The sequence below is a fragment of the Protopterus annectens genome, chromosome 8.part0 (genome assembly GCF_019279795.1).
Source record: "Protopterus annectens isolate FY-2018-M chromosome 8.part0, PAN1.0, whole genome shotgun sequence".
Classification (NCBI taxonomy): domain Eukaryota; kingdom Metazoa; phylum Chordata; order Ceratodontiformes; family Protopteridae; genus Protopterus; species Protopterus annectens.
The window spans coordinates 1,262,272,026-1,262,289,933 of record NC_056741.1 but is presented as its reverse complement, the minus strand read 5'-3'; positions in this window follow the sequence as shown (position 1 = coordinate 1,262,289,933).

The following is a 17,908-nucleotide window of genomic DNA, read 5'->3' as shown; positions in this document are numbered from 1 at the left end:
ATTGATTGTTGATAATGACAAGAAGCAGATTGGTGTGATGGACTATTTCTAACTGTATTATCTGTTGAACATATCTTGAATTGATCTATGTCAGAAGTGAGATTTTTTTTTTTTTTTGGTTGGAAGAGAAGAATTTTTTTTGGGGGGGGGGTTAAGGAATAGTTTGAGCATTAGTTAGCCAAGTTTCAATGGCAGTAAAAGTCTTTTGTGTGTTGAAGAATAGTTTGGGAAGTGAGTGAGAGTTGCAGACAATAGTGGAATCATCTGCATATTGTATGAGAGTTTCAGGGGATGAGGAGGTATGTAGGTTGTTTGTAAATATGTTTAACAGTAGGGGGCCTAGGATGGGGCTTTGTGGGAATACAGTAGGTTATATAGGAAGGGGGAAAGTTCATTTAGCCATTTTATGACTTGTTTCCAATCATGAAGGGTAACTATACTGTGGAATGGGAAAGGCCTAAGTTGGAAAGCTTGTCCAGAAGTAAGGGGTGAGAAACAGTGTCAAAAGCTTTAGAGAGGTCAAGAAATAGTGCAAATACATAGTTTCCTGCTTCTCTAGCACTGTTCATGGTGTCATTAAAGGATATTAAGGCTGTGGATGTGCTAAGCTCTGGTCAGAAACCATGCTAAGTTGGTGTAAGTAGATTATTTTGCAGTGGGTATTGCATTAGTTGTTGGTGGATACATCTTTCTAGAATTTTGGAAATGGGAGATAGAATAGATATGGGATGGAAATTGGCAAGTTCTGTGGATGGGGGTGGCATGAGACATTTTCCATATGCTGGATACTACTGATTCTGATATCGATGTATTGATTAGGATACTGATTGGGTTGGGTATACAATGGAGTCAGCAGCTCATTTAATATATTGGGGTAGGAGATTATCTGCTGAGGTGCAGCAGGGTTTTAGTTTTTGCAATAGCTTTCTTATGATGGTTGTAGGTATAGGTTGAAATGAGAAAGTGGTTGTGTTATCAGTGTGGAGCTTACTACTGTTATTGCAGTCAGGGTCAGAGCTAGATAAAGAGCTATTATTGGTGGAAGAAATGGATGTCAAGGCAGAGGGTCTGGTGATTGAGGTATTTCACAGAAGGCTGGCTATGGATTTTATAAATTGTTTTTTGAAGTCTTCAGGTACTTGGGATGGATGGGTATCTAGTGCTGGACAATGTTCTTTGTTTGTGCCTGGGTTAAATAAGGTTGATATAGAAGTCCAGAATTTTTGGCGGTCAGTTTTATGTTCTAGTTGTAGGTGAGCGTAGTATGATTGTTTACCTTTGTTCAATAATTTTTTCATGTTGTTGTGGAGTTGTCTGAAATGACTGAGATTTCCTCCCTTTTATTTTGCTTCCAGGCATCCCAGGCTATGTCCCTTTGTTTCATAAGGTTTTTGCATGCTTTGGTTACCCATGGGGCTGTATTCTTTTTGATACTTTTAGTATGTACAGGGGCTAGAGAATCAAGTATTTAGAAAGGTGATATTGAAGTATAGCACTGCTTCATTGAGAGGAAGAAGTTTTAGGGGAGCCAATTTATTGTTTTAATTAGATCATTGAATGTGTCTGTACTGAAACTGGTTAGGTGTCAGACAGAATGTACAGTGTGTTTTTGGGTTGAGGTGTGTTGGCTCTAATGGCAAATGTGAGTAGATGGTCACTAAGGGAATTAGAAAGGGTGCCTGCAGAAAAAAAATTAGTTGGGTGTGATACTAGGATCCAGTCTAGAGTAGATTGGTGAGCAAAGTCTTTATTGTACCTAGTGGGGCTTTTGATGACTTGTGAATAAACATAGAGGTTGATACTATTTTAGGGATAGGCAGATGTGATAGCTTGCCAGTCTATGCTTACGTCTCCTAGAATAATAATCTCGTGTTCGCTTGTTTGGGGAGTCCAGGGCAGTATATCTTCAAGAACAGGTATATTTTGTGCTGGGGGAATATATATTACTATGATGCAGATTTGTTTGGTTTTGTTAAGGTTTACATAGGATTTCAGCAGTTCAGCATGAGAGAAAGTAGGGATTTTGTTAGTGTAAGGTGTTATGCTAAGTGTGGTGGGATATAGCAGGGCTACTCCTCCACCTTTCTTTCAAGATCTGTCTAATCTAGTTATGGCAAAATTGGAAAGTGTTACTTCAGATTTTTTATGTTAGAGTTTACCAGGTTTCTGTTAAGGCTAGTATGTTTGGTTTGTTTTGGTCTATCTAGGCATGTAGTGGGGATATTTTGTTGCATAAATTTCTGAGGTTAAGTCTTGATATATTTAGGCTAAGGTTAATAGAAGGCCCTAGGTTGGGATGTATGTCTCGACTTTGTAGAAATAAGGAGATTAGATATTGCTATAGTGAGTTGTGTTTTTTTACATGAGGTGGATGAGACAGGTATGAGGTAGGGTTTGCTATGTGTTGTGGGAAAGAGTTTTGGAGCTGAGAGATAGGGAGAGGTATAGAGAAATAATTGGGGGAGTTGTTTGAAAAGTTATAATACTGTATATCCCAAGGCAAGTCAGGATGTAGAGCAAATCAAATATGTTTTACAGAATAATACACAGTCTATGAATAGAAATACATTTGAAAATTTCACTCATGCTATGTGGATCTAGAATGAAGATTACGTTCTGTACAGGGTAACAGTTCAGCAGATTGGAATAAACTTCTGAATTACCATTATTGCAAGTTAATATACATCAGCCCAAAAAAAAATGGCCATAAAACATATTCCTCCAGCACTCACAACAGAATCCAGCTAAAAGTGATGCTCACAGATCCATATCTTGCAAGTGCCATAGAAACACCATCGATTCTAGCCCATTGTCTTCCCTCTGTGCACCCCATCATCTCAGTCATTCCCCGGGGTCAAAATTCAAGCATCCCTAAACTGAATAAGAACCCTCTGGACCATTAATTTCCATATGGGGGCCTGATTGTTCCATCTGTTCCCCAGAAGGACAGAGTCAGGTATAAGGACAATTTACCAGTTCCACAGAAGTCCTCTCCACAACTCTCCTAGCTCCTCTCTGTAGGCAGCTGTCAGGGGCTGCATGAATGGAGAATGTTGTGCATGCTCCCACTCACGTCATTCTGGAGTCAGTTGTCATGTGCTGTTAACAGCAGCATTCTGACTTGGCCTTTTTCATGAGCCGTCTCCTTCCCCCCAGGATAAGCAAGCTGTCATCAGCTAATCAAGGCCATCCTGCTAGTCCCATCAAGTACCAGTGCTTGTAATCAAACATAGGTCACCTAGGTCATAGGCACTGCTTCAACCTTCTATGCCATAGGGTTGGCACCACTAAAAGCTTATGGTAAAGAATATAACACAGCCTCAAAAATTGTCAAATGTAGTCAGTCCCTTCTGTGATGCCCATGCACTGGCCCAGTAATCAAGGAGCCTCAATCCTTACCACTAACACCAGTGAGGGGCATCCACGTTGGAAAGGATAACAAATACACACACAGTAAAGTACAATTTCCCTTAAGAGCACACAGAGATCACAGTCAGTCTGGGGCTGGTTTCTCCCTTTCTCACCAGATCCCCAATAAGACTCCCCAACAGAAGAGCTATAGGGTGCAAGTCTCAGCCGAGTAGTCAAGCTAAAGCCTCCAGTGCTCTCTCTCTCTCCAACCAGTGCTTCGTGTCCCTGCACAAGTAGCTGACACACATGCACTTTGAGATTTGATTTATACATGCACACACACACACACACACACACACACACACACACACACACACACACACACACACACACACACACACAGACACGTGCACACACACACACACACACACACACACACACACACACACACACACCTGGGGAAGGCTGGCACAGGTTCTCCAGCTATGCCCCCTCCTGCCAGGCTATAAGGTAGTAATCACTGCCACCAACTACTCTTATCAGCTACTAAAAGGGCCCTTACTAAAGGATGTCCAGTTATTACTGTGCAATATTATTATCCAGTTAGTAAGTGTGATGAACAGCAAGGCTTATTTGGAGTGGCTTTGTACAGTATCACCAAATACATGCAAGTACTCTAGAGCTTAAATTATCTCTACACAAAATAGCCACAGCTGAAAGGCTTAAAAATATTTAATAATAAATAATGAAAACACAACCCAAATCTTCTAAATTCAACACAGTGCTAGTCAAGAGTTCAGATATCACAAGAAAATGCTTAAATAATACTGTAGAATAGTCTGACATAAATATAGAAAACAGCTAGACTAAATTTACCATTTTCTATCTATTTCTAAGACAAATACTAAAGTCTAAGATTCTATTTATATAAAGAGCAAAGGCAGAGTACTGGTGAGTGATGTTCTTCCGACAAAATCCAAAATGCTCTGATTCTCTCTATCTGAGAAAGTCTTAAAAATAATATATCATTGCTGACTCATTTTAGACTACATCATTCTTCTCTGGTTTCCAGGCTAACAGAAACTCAGAGTTTTAACATTTCTTTGTTCTTCCACCTGGCCAGGAAACTACAGCAATAAAAGACATTATATATGTAAAATCTAGCAATTAACTCTGGTATCAAAACAATAGAAGGAATTCATCGGTCCATACATCCCATCTCCAAGCCCTTAGATCAAACAGTCATAAAATGCTTTACTTTATTAGCTTTCTTCCAGCAGGGTGTATTGTGGTTACATTTTTGAAGTTCAGAACATATAACACAGTTTTTCTTTTACATTTGTAAAACCACCCTGTGGATTATATTAATATTTTCAAATCACATAAAATTATTTGCAAGATTCTATCTGGCTGGGCTGGCAGCCTTTCATTTTTGCACACCTTCATCACGTGTCCTACTGTGGACCCACCACTCTACATTTTCTGCACTACCCAGTATTCATAAAGTCACACTGGTAGGTCTCCAAACTTCCACTATGAACAAATCATTTAATAAATTCCACTATCAGAAAAGGAAGTAATTATAACAACCTAGAAGTACCCAAAGGACATGAAATTACCTTTATCAACTAATTACCATGTATTTAAAGTCATTCTGTAGACCTGTCACTCTTTTATACTCAGAAACCCACATTTCCTACACCTGTGTTAAATTTGTGCACCTCAAAATATACCTACCTCTGTCTCTCACACTGGATTCAAAAATGCACATGTTCATGTATTTCTAAGCATATTGTGGTTCCCTTTAAAGTCTGACATTTCAAGAAACTCCATTAACTTCGCATTATCTCAGCATTGGGCCTCAGATATTTAACAGATCATCTTTGAGATTCCACTACATGAACTCTGCAGCTGTCTTCCCACAGTTCTGTTTAAAAGTGCTACTTCACAATTTGCAGTGATATAGTGAAATGACACATCAGACTTTTAAATGTTACTTGCACAGTTCACAGGGAGGCCCTACAAAGCAACTCTATCTAAAATCAAAGAGCAAAATACTGAAAAATAAAAACATTATGATGGTCCTTCTCATAACATGAATATTTTCTCATGATTTTCATAATTGTAGAAATTTTAAACACACAGTAAGCAACTTACTAATTTCTCTGGATGCCATCACAAAACATGACAAGTCATAAAAGCATCCAAATAGAAATTTGTTTTACCAAACTCAAAAACAATTTCTGACAGTCTTGTAGGGAGTTTCAAAAATTCTTATTGTATCATTATAAACATAGACTACAACATGACTGCATTCAAATTCTGATGAAAAAAATATAAAAATACGAATTTTTTTAGAATCACACACACATGTTAGTGTGCAGTTTTAGAACTTTTGGAATAGTAACATTTCTAGAATACGATATCTACCATGACTAAAACTGAAATACAAATGATCTATACTAAAAATCCCAGTACACCATTACATGTATACAAAATACATTCACCCTAAATATAGGGAAAAATATCACCCAGTACTTCAAGCTAGCATCATAAATCTTCTTAACGATAACCATACGATATACACAGTGAGTGTTACCATTCAGGACAAACTACCTCACCTATTCCTGGTATGTTATTTTCAGTAAAATCATGGTTATTGTGTACCTTTGCTCTATCATCTCTAGGCTATTTATGTGGTTTTATTAATATGGATTCCATAGAACCACAGAGTATTTCAGTGAAAATCATACACCACCACTAAGCAGTGACATCATAAAGGCTTTCCTGCTTATTTCTTTACAGTTGGTGTAATTATATTTTAAGGTTTACATTATAGCTGCTGTGATGCCCTGATCTTTTTTAATCTCCTGTGTTTATTTTTCCATACAAACTATATTTTATAATTGTGTTTTTTCACCTCCCATTACAACAGACTTCTTAATATTGAACGCAATTTTATTTTTAGAGACTCAGCAATTTATTCCATTCACAGTATTGTATCCTCTTGACATGTGACAACTGCACTCAATTTTATTCTATTTTTGTATTTGGTCAGTGTTATTAATGAAGATACTGAATTATTTTGTGTTTATAAACCATATGCACCACAATGGAAACATCAACAGTTGCATGAATTTTAAGAATTTAGCGTGACTTGCATAAAGTACATACTGTTTTCTTACACTGCACTGTCATACAGGCTGCCTTTCATGCTTGCATGTCTAATGATATTTATGAACCTCACAGCAAAATCATGGCTATTTTTAACAAACAGAAAAATTTAATGTTGAGCATTTTGTCACTCTTCTAAAGATATTCATGCTATCATTTGGATTTTTTAATCAAATATTTATGCATGTACTGTATAAAACTGCCACTTCCCATGCTTAAATATATAGTATCTATGTTAGATGCCATTGCTCAACTGTATTGTATTGTAGTGGACCTTTTCTATCTGGGCCTCCACTGAAAATGGGTCCTGAGCCCAGTCAGACTTTCCTGATAAATAAAAGCAATAAACAAATAAATAAACAAATAATTAATAGACAGATGCCCAGGCTAGATCCCAGAGCAAGTCCAATACCCAGATTAAAACACTTTTCCTAACAGTTCTCTGTGTCTACCTTGCCAGGATTTCCCAGACAAACAAAAATTCCTATTTAGTAGGGCCATACCAAGAACATCTTCTTCAGGTTTGTTACTGCATTTTATTATCTTATATTTTCAATACTTAGCTCATGACTAAAAGGGTGACCCTGGCATGAATGTCAGAATTATCCAATGTGGTCCAAGAAAAAAAATAAATTAGTACTTGTAGGTATGTCAGGCATTCTGAATGTCATCTAAAAGTCCAGAAGAGATATGGCTGTCCTTAACCACCTATAAAATAACATTTTGCAAGACACAGGGCACTGTACACAATGAAATAATTGGTCTCTTACCATATTTAACTTGCCATTTCTTGACCTTATTCTTTTCTGGAATCACAATAACTTTCTTGCATTCTGCTGGGAGATGCCTGCCTTAGTACTGTTTTTATATCCGGAAAAACATTTGATGTCAAGGAACTTTTTCATTTCACAGTTGGGGGCATTATGTACTCCAATTATATTATCTTTCCTTAGTTTCCTCATTTAGCATACTACTCTCTGAAAAACATACTTCTGTCCCTTTGGAAACAGTCAATTTAAAAACTTAGATTTTCATTTTTATTTCTTGTATCATCAAGTTGAAAGGCCTTAGACAAACAAGTGATTACTTACAGTGAATTAGCTGTTTTGCCTTTTTCCATAAGCATAGTTTATTTCCTTAGACCCTCTCAGCATCCTGTGTATGTTATTTCAACATCCTGAAAATCTAAAGTTAACTTGATGTCACTGTCATAACTCTCCATCTTAGTGCACATTCTAATGTATCTCATACTTAGAGCATATACTATATATATATATATATATATATATATATATATATATATATATATATATATATATATATATATATATATATGTTCATAGGTAGGTACTAGGCTATCGGCCCTAGGACCTGTACAAGCCCAGCCAAAAAGGTACCCTGGCTTTTGTCACCCAAGAAAATTATTTTCCTGTGCCACTGTCGAGCAGAGACACAGAAGTGATCCTCGGGGTTAATTTCCTATTTCCCATCCAATCATCAAGATTTTTCTTGAAGAGTGCTAATGAGGAACTTTGTTTGATATAAATAGGTACTTTGTTCCAGAGTATGGGAAGTCTCTGGGACAAGAATCTATCCCTCCTGCATGTTCTGTTTATTGTGGTGACAAGGTTTAGGTCCCTAGAGCATGTAGCTTGGAGGGATTGGGATTTCTTTAAGTGGAGCATGTCCAACAGCTCTGGGTTTGACATAGCTTTGTATGTTAGGCAGAGATCACCTCTGAGTAGGCGATATACGACGGGGTAAAGTTGGAGTTTTTTTAGATGGTCTGCATAGGGTATCTGTTTGAGGTTGGTAATCCTCTTTGTGAGGTATTTCTGCGGCCTTTCCAGTTGTTGTATATGTCTTCTGAGGTACATACCAAAAGAGGCGTTGTACTCTATAATGGGTCTAATGAGTGATGAGTAGAGGGGAACAATATATATATATATATATATATATATATATATATATATATATATATATATATATATATATATATATATATATATATATATATTCTAGACTGTTGCAGTCTGCCAAATGGTTTTAATATTCCACATGGAGTAGAGCAGAATTAAACAATACTCGAGACAACTGGATATAACTATTGCAAAACTTTACTGTATCATAAAGATATCTGAAAACTGCCACTGCAATGATTATCAAAATGCACTATTGGTGTTCAGACGTGTACATGTCACATTGCATAGGCATGGCATCTTTGTCCCTCATAAGGAATCATCTTTGCGAAAATTAACAGTTAACTAATCTTTATTCATTAAGCTACAGTAACTTTAAATTATTTACATGTAGCTTATTCAACAAGTATAACTACAAATTGTAACAGTCCAGTTATGGCTACCAGTGTTTTTAGTTAGAGAATGTGACATAGTTTTTATGCACTGACTTGAAGGGCTACTGATCACTACATTGGCAGGCAGCGAAACAATACCTTGGATGGCCTCAACAGGTTGGATAAACTCTATATGCACCTTTGCTAAATACAGAGCATTCCAATTGTGTCTGACAGCCAGCTTATAACCGGAAGTTGCTTTCTTTTTCACAATTTAGATAAGGTTGGTCAGTTTTGGCTGACTTTACTTTACGATGGTGGCCTTCTTTACTTGTACCAAATAACATGCATTGCAGCTTCGAACCATAGCATTATGTATGGCCTCCACATACACTTTTGTGTTATTTTGTTTTGCCTAGACCCTTTCTTTTACACCCATGACAACAGTATTAACTTCATGTTTGACTATTTCTTTGTCTTAGCTTTGTCTTTTTCTTTCCAAACAGTTGTTGTAAAGGGGAGCTTCCTATGGTTGTGTGAGAAATAGCCCTGTAATTTTGCAGACACTCAAGCATGAATAGTATCCAAGGTATTCTCTGTCCCTGTGCAGTAAGTATTGCCTTCATCAGCACTTTACATCTTTCCACAGCAGCCTTTGTTGTGAGATAATACACAGAAGTGCATTCATGCTTGACAATTTTCTCTCTCTTTTATGACTTGGTTAAATTCAAATTAAAACAAATGATGTCCTCACAGTCTCCTGTGAAATTTCTTTCTTTCTGGCTGAAAATAGAATTTAGGACAATGATAATAGTTACCTCCTGTCATTCATGGTGCAAAAGCTACCTCTGGCCATTTGGAGTAGTAATCCACTGGTGTGGTTGCAAACTTGCATTTAATTTCAAGAAGACTGACACAGTCTAGGGCAATTTTCTTCTACAGACCATCTGGGTATGGTACTGGAACTGGTGGTACCAGTGCTAGTTTGGCTGCTTGTTCATTAAATTGGCATCAGACCATCTGGATGTGGTACTGGAATTGGTGGTACCAGTGCTAGTTTGGCTGTTTATACATTAAATTGGCATGCTATACTAAATAATCCATTTCTATTGCTAATATAGGTCTCATGCAGTACATTGCTGGCTTTCATGGGTTAGACTAATGACATGTGAGTACAAAGTAGATGGCACCAACATTATGCGACTTCGTTGTACACAGTAGTCATGAATAGTAAGTTAATTTCTCAGTGGGAAATATATGGGACCATGTCAGCAGTTAAGTTTTTTAGTTGCCAAACCAAGCATTCATAAGGTAGGTACATTGTTTACTTAAACTGGGACAAGAAGAGCAAGCAGCTGCAAAGTCACACAAGTACGGTGACAAACAATGTGGAGATGACAACCACCATCTCCAGTTTTGTATCCAGATTACTAATGCTTTTATTAGGCAGCAGGAATCATGATAAACGATCAGCTGCATAGCTGTCCACACCATACTTGTTCAAGTTATCATGATTAAAACAAAGATGTCTGGCAGACCAGCATGCCACTCTAAGACCAACATGTACCATACCTTTGGTTGCTAGGAGTATAATTAAGAGTTAGTGATCAGTCCTTAGTGTAAATGTTATATGTCCTTCATCTCTTAATGGTTCAAACACATTCTATGACCTCTTTTTCTATAACAGAGTGCTTTAATTTGGTAGCGCTTTGATGTGTGGGAAGCATAAGGTGCTGTCTGCTCAGTGTTATCTGGGTAGAGATGGGTCAGAACATCCTTAATATTATATCAAAAGTATCTGTTAATACAACAGCAAGCAGTGCAGAGTTAAAGCGTAGCAGAGCAGAGGCCACTCTAAAGAATGGCCTGATTTCCTCAAAACTGCACTGTGCCTTCCCAGTCCCTCTGAATGTGATACATTTTCAATGTACAGTGTATGTCTGCAGTATAATTACATATAAATTTCCATACCAAGTGGCCAAGCCAGAATGGATCTCACAGCCATGATGCCTAAAGAAGGAAGAGCATCACAAATGGCTTCAGTGAGAATGTTATCAGTAAGAAACCATCTCAACAAATGATATGACCCAAAAAAATTAAGCTGCTTCTGGTAAAACTATGAAGATGACAGTTATGTTCAGCAACAAAGTATTCATACATAATGGCCCCATCCTATTAACACTAGACATGTGGAAGACCATTTTAATCAATGGTGCTAAACTACTGAGGGTGAAGATGAGAATTTGTAATGCACTCTGTTGTACTTGAAAAGGCCATCATAGGTTATAAATGGAGTTAAGTATAAGCCCTCACAATTTCAGCGGTAGAAAACATTATAGCAAACTTCATCTCTGAAAAAATGTTCATGTACAGAATAGGCAACCATTAATGAATATAGCTGTATTAGTTTCATAAGTTCCACACACCTTTTGATACAACCAAATTCCTTTTGGGTTACCAAAATTTGTGGTGCTCATGGTGACATCGACTTTCTCAGCTCAGATTACACACCATCTCTTACTGAAAGGGGAAGTCAATGAAGCTCTGTTGAACTAGCAGCACATTTCGCCATATTTTCACTTTATGTACAAAATGCAGCACATATAGCCATAGTTTTACTTTATGTACAAAATGCTGACACAGCCAAAAGTAGGTTCAGAAGTCCATAATTTTAGAGCAGACTGTGTAGATAAAATTAATTCATTCCTGGAAATACAAAGATTGAATGCCTTATTAAAGTCCATGTCAAATACAGGAGTCTCCAATTTTTATTATGTAAAACACGGCTGGCAATGATTGTTTTTCATAGTGATCATGTACTGCCATATTCCTAAGAACAGGTAGGCCATGTTTATCATAAGTAACAAGGAATACATTTCTGTTTCTGTGTTTTGCAACAGCATGTCAGAAAACTATTTGTAAAAATCTTCAGGTAGCATTGACACTGAACATCCAATATCTACAGTGCATTCAAGGGGCTGGGTATCTGAAGGAGGTACCTATTTTGATAGTACTTGCAATTTTATTTGTTGCAGCAAATGCATTTGTCCTACACAGAAAGTAACTTCTAAAACTTGTATTTCTATAACATCAGCTTTCTCACAAAATGGCAGATTTTTTGCCATATATCTTGAGTTTTCTGCAAGTTGTATATATCCTTTTTAAAGTATGATACTGTGGTGAATCTTCTAGATGGCTGCATGGATTACTGTAGTAGCATTTGTGGTCTTAGCACCTGTCTGCGTGTTTCTGTCACCTTTGAAGTTTTTGTTGGCATTTGCTCTGTTATGTGGATGTACCTGTCTCGTTATGCACACACAGTTCACATACTCAAAAGCTCTGCAGGCTTCAAGAATTTATTCATCTGTGCCAGAGAATTTTCAATCTGTGTATCAGCTTGTGTTCTTTTGTTAAGATTAGGTTAGGTTCAGCTAGAAGAATTCATGAAGCATGTGACTGCAGGCATTTTCAACCAGGTAGGTGCTCCTCGGCATTTCTAGCATCCTTATCACTAAAGGTGCACCTTTACAGTACTTCATATTCCTTATCAACAAAGGCACATCTTGGCAGCAGTATATTTTCCATATAATCTTGACAGCATTTCATCCAGAGAAGCTGCATGCCACATAACTATTTATTTCATCCTGCTGTTGCTTCTTTTGTTGAAATTCTATCTCTTAGCAAGCACATTTCCTTTTAGAATAACGTGATTTCAAAGCAGGTATGCAGAAGTATAATTTCCTCCTGTATTTGGAAGCATTTAGAAGACCCTCTGTGACTCTTTACAGGCAGTGAGGTACAGATGTTTACTTACGGGAATCAGGTCATTCCTCACCCCTCAGCATGGATCACAAGTAAATCATTTCCATATATTCATATCAATTTCTCAAATGGAACTGTTGGTTCATTTGGGCACTATATTCTTTCATCATCAGTTTATAGTGAAAAAAGCTTTAAAAAAATCATAGGAGGACTGCAGCTAACTATTGCAAGACTATATTATATCAGAAAAAAAACGAAAGACATTAGAGCAACCAGCCAGCACAATGTCTCCCAGAATGCACTTATTCACATATGGAAAATGTGCAATTTGTATAGCACAGATGCGACATTACAATGTTCTTGTGGCGATTATCTGATATAACCCAAGTTATCCCTGGTTTTCTATCTCGATTGTCATTTTTTTTGCTTTTCCATCCAATGATTTTTGTCTTGTTTTGTAATAACCTGCTGTATCATCTTAGCTTGTATTTGTATTCTGTTTAAGTATACTTGACTAATTTGTATCTCACTTTTTGTTTACCTTTTCTTCTAACTCTGCTGAAAATGGGTTATGCCCAGCTGGAATGGGGAGAAAAGAATTACTTAATTTGTTTTCTTTCAAATCAAATCTTCAGGCTTATCATCGCCTGACAGTCTACCTCAGATCTTTTTTTAAATTAGCATCAGAAGCTGCTGACTTCAATGTACTGTGACAACTTATCTACCACAGCATTGCAGAATTGGAAAATATCCTTTATCTTGAAAGAATATTCTGCCATTCTACCTCACAAAAGAAGTCAGCCTAATAACCTTTCTGACTACTGACTCATAATTGTCCTAAAGCAGCTAACACACCATCTTCAGTTTAATATTTTTCCTATTCGGTACAACTTCCACATCTGTCATGGCATTATTTCAGCTAAATGAAGACAACATAGCAGTTTCTTTTTTTGTGGACTTTCCTAAAGCATCCAGTTCCATTAAATACCAGATACTTTTCGGTTGTCAATGCAAATTACAATCCTACAGCAGATTCTGGTTCACTAACTACCTAAGATCTAGTAAGTTTAAAGTGTTCTGACATTCTGAAGTACCCGATCCTAAATCATCACCCTGTGGAGTCTCCCAAGGTTTTGTATTCGGCCTAGAATGCTCTCATTATTTGTGGGCAGTGTGTGGCATAACTGCAAACAGCCACATTTTAGAGGCCACTAATGATTTGGCTCTTCAGGATACTTCCTGTAATATGCATGTTTGTTCTTCTTTTGGCTTTTCCTGGTTAGGGGTCGCCACAGCGGAACTCCGGTCCTCTAATAATTGGCAGTAGATTTTTACCGTGCCGAGGTGCCAGCTCGACGCCCAGCCTTCAACAAAGGCACGCCTATTCTACACATATCTTTTGAACTCCACTCGACCACGGGGATGACATGCAGACTCCACACAGAAGGCGCTCCAGCCGAGAATCGAACGGGAGAACCTGTTGCTGTGAGGCGACAATGCTACTGCTGCACCACCGTGGCTTCCTGTAATATTTATAATGTCCAAAATCATTTCAGCATGCTCTCTCCAATCTTGAATTTGAGCTTACTGTCTCCAATGTAAAGATCAAGAAACTTAATGCCTCCAGTAGCCCAGTTTCTACTACCATTGGGCAGTTCTTTGAATCTGTTTCTACCCTCCTTAAACAACAACTTGAACTCAAACTTCACTGCCCAAGCAATTAGGAAAACCAGTAACAATCTTGGCAAGCTTTACAGCTCTTTCTTTCCTCTAAAACTAAACTTATTTTTATCCTGTGTTGATTCTCATGTTTGCCTATTGTTCTTTGCTTCTCAGCAGTATATCCAAAGATACCGTAAAAATGGAGTATACTTGAAATAAAACCTGGTAAAAGTCCTACAACACACCAATGCTCACATAGTTGGATGTTTCCATAATGGTGCCAATATTCATTTAATCCCAAATATAATTTAGTAATATAAATAAAATAAAATATAAAAATTAATAATATTAATATTCGTAATACAATATTATAATATTATTAATATAATATTATTATTATTAATATTAATTATAAATAGAATTACTGTTTAAACTGCTACAGTCCTGAAAAGATTTATGAGCTGGTATCCTCCCACAACCTGCAAAGCTTCATATGCCTTCACATTTAAAGTTTCTCTAAAAACTGTCTTCAGCCATTAGGTATCCAAAGCTTTCAGTAACCTGTTTATTAGATACGACTGCTAATTTCACTCTCTTCATACCACCATCAATACAACTCAGGCTTCCGTCATGTTATAACTTGGTATATTCTATTCTGAGAGCTATGCATACAAAGGCTGCACTAGCATTACAATTTGGTATATTCTATTTTGAGAGCTATGCATATTAAGCTATACAAAATCCAGCTGTACATGGCGGCTGCAGTTACGTTATAACTTGGTATATTCTATTCTGAGAGCTATGCATATTAAGCTACACAAAGTCCAGCTGTACATGGCAGCTGCAGTCACGTTATAACTTGGAATATTCTATTCTGAGAGCTATGCATACAAAGGCTGCAGTTGCGTTATAACTCATATATTCTATTCTGAGAGCTATGCATACAAAGGCTGCAGTCACATTATAACTTGGTATATTCTATTCTGAGAGCTATGCGTACAAAGGCAGCAGTCACATTATAACTTGGTATATTCTATTCTGAGAGCTATGCATGTTAAGCTAAACAAAACTGAGCTGTACATGGTGGCTGCAGTTGCGTTATAACTTGGTATATTCTATTCTGAGAGCTATGCATACAAATGCTGCAGTCACGTTATAACTTGATATATTCTGTTCTAAGAGCTATGCATACAAAGGCTGCAATCGCATTATAACTTGGTATTTTCTGTTTTGAGAGCTATGCAAACAAAAGCTGCAATCATGTTATTATTTGGTGTATTCTGTTCTGAGAGCTATGCATACAAAGGCTGCAGTCACTTTATAACTTAGTACATTCTGCTCTGAGAGCTATGCATAAAAAGGCTGCAATCGTATTATAACTTAGTATATTCTATTCTGAGAGCTATGCATACAAAGGCTGCAGTCATGTTATAACTTGGTATAGTCTATTCTGAGAGCTATGCATATAAAGGCTGCAGTCGCATTATAACTTGGTGTATTCTGTTCTGAGAGCTATGCATACAAAGGCTGCAGTCGCATTATAACTTAGTACATTCTATTCTGAGAGCTATGCATACAAAGGCTGCAGTCATGTTATAACTTGGTGTATTCTGTTCTGAGAGCTATGCATAAAAAGGCTGCAGTCATGTTATAACTTAGTACATTCTATTCTGAGAGCTATGCATACAAAGGCTGCAGTCGCATTATAACTTGGTATATTCTGTGCCGAGAGCTATGCATACAAAGGCTGCAGTTGCGTTATAACTTAGTACATTCTATTCTGAGAGCTATGCATGCAAAGGCTGTAGTCACGTCATAACTTGGTATATTCTGTTCTCAGCACTCTGCATAGAAAGGCTGCAGTCGCGTTATAACTTATATTTTATTCTGAGAGCTATGCATACAAAGGCTGCAGTCACATTATAACTTGGTATATTCTGTTCTGACAGCTATGCATAGAAAGGCTGCAGTTGCGTTATAACTTGGTATATTCTATTCTGAGACCTATGAATGTTAAGATTTACAAAACTGAGCTGTACATGGCGGCTGCAGTCGCATTATAACTTGGTATATTCTATTCTGAGAGCTATGCATACAAAGGTTGCAGTCACGTTATAACCTAGTACATTCTATTCTGAGAGCTATGCATAGAAAGGCTGCAGTCATGTTATAACTTAGTATATTCTATTCTGAGAACTATGCATACAAAGGCTGCAGTCACATTATAACTTGGTATATTCTGTTCTGAGAGCTATGCATAGAAAGGCTGCAGTCACGTTATAACTTAGTATATTCTATTCTGAGAGCTATGCATACAAATCCTGCAGTCATGTTATAACTTAGTATATTCTATTCTGAGAGCTATGCCATTAAGCTACACAAAATCCAGCTGTATATGGCATCTTGGTTTATTTAACAGACTTGTACAAAGCTCAGTTTGTGTTTACTATATGCTCAGCTTGTTCCAGCAGCAAGCACAATTTTGACTCAGCATTCTAAATTATGTTGTTGCATTGTATTCAGCTACATATTAGCCTTTTCTTACACCTGACTATTTCATTAACTGTAAAAGGAGCTTTTCTAATTGGGCTACCAATAAATACACTATGCCCAGAAAAGAACATAAATAAAGGAAATAAATAGGTAATAAAATCACTGCTGTACAAGCATACATACAGTAAAAAACTACATATATGCATGTATGTTTGTATGTATGTATGTGCGTGAACCTCTTTTTTCTCTCTTTTTTTAAACCCTTCTCTCATCCAAGTCTTGCCATGCCATTTCTTTTTGCATTTTCTCTTGCAGCATTCACCTGCTTGGTTTCATGACCAACACTGTATTTTTCAATTTGCAACTCCCTGCCTCCCCCTCCCATCGCATCCCCTGCCCCTGCTGAGGATTTTTATTTCAGAAAACACCACTGTCTGTGGCCATGCAAAAAGCAGAGGTTAGTAATCAGTTAACATTGAAGACCTGGGGTTGTCGGAGCTGGCAAGGTGTGTGCTAATTATCCACTCACTTCCATAAACCCATTTTTTTTTTTTTATCACTGCAAGCATTATTATCATGGACTGCAGTGACTGTACACCAAACGAAAGATCGTGTCTATCCATGTTTACTTTCAAATTATTGTGTGTTGTTTTGATATGTGGTTCTTCAGGCACCAACACTGGCCTATAGCTCTCCTCAGTGTAGCAGAATTATTATACATTCATTCATTCTTCTACCTTGCCATCCTTTGCTTCTCTCTAACATCCCCCAATCTAGACTGCAAGTGCTTCTAATGGAATTTTTGTCAGTATGCTGGAGGTAGTCCCTGCAGTGGAACATTTTAAAAACCTTTAAATGTCTTATCTTGATTCAGAACAAAGAAATAACATTAAAATATATACCTCAGCGTTTCTGCAATGAAAAACTACTACTGAAAAAATAAACATTAGTAACAAATACCTCATCCAGAGGAAAATGTTTTACCTAACTGCAGTACATAACATCTAAGTCTGAAATCTTAGAAGTATATAAATTATCATAACTTTTTTTGTCAGTTTTGTTTCAAAGTGATAGGTATATCCATGTGTGTGTGTGTGTGTGTGTGTGTGTGTGTGTGTGTGTGTGTGTGTGTGTGTGTGTGTGTGTATGTGTGTGTGTGTATATATATATATA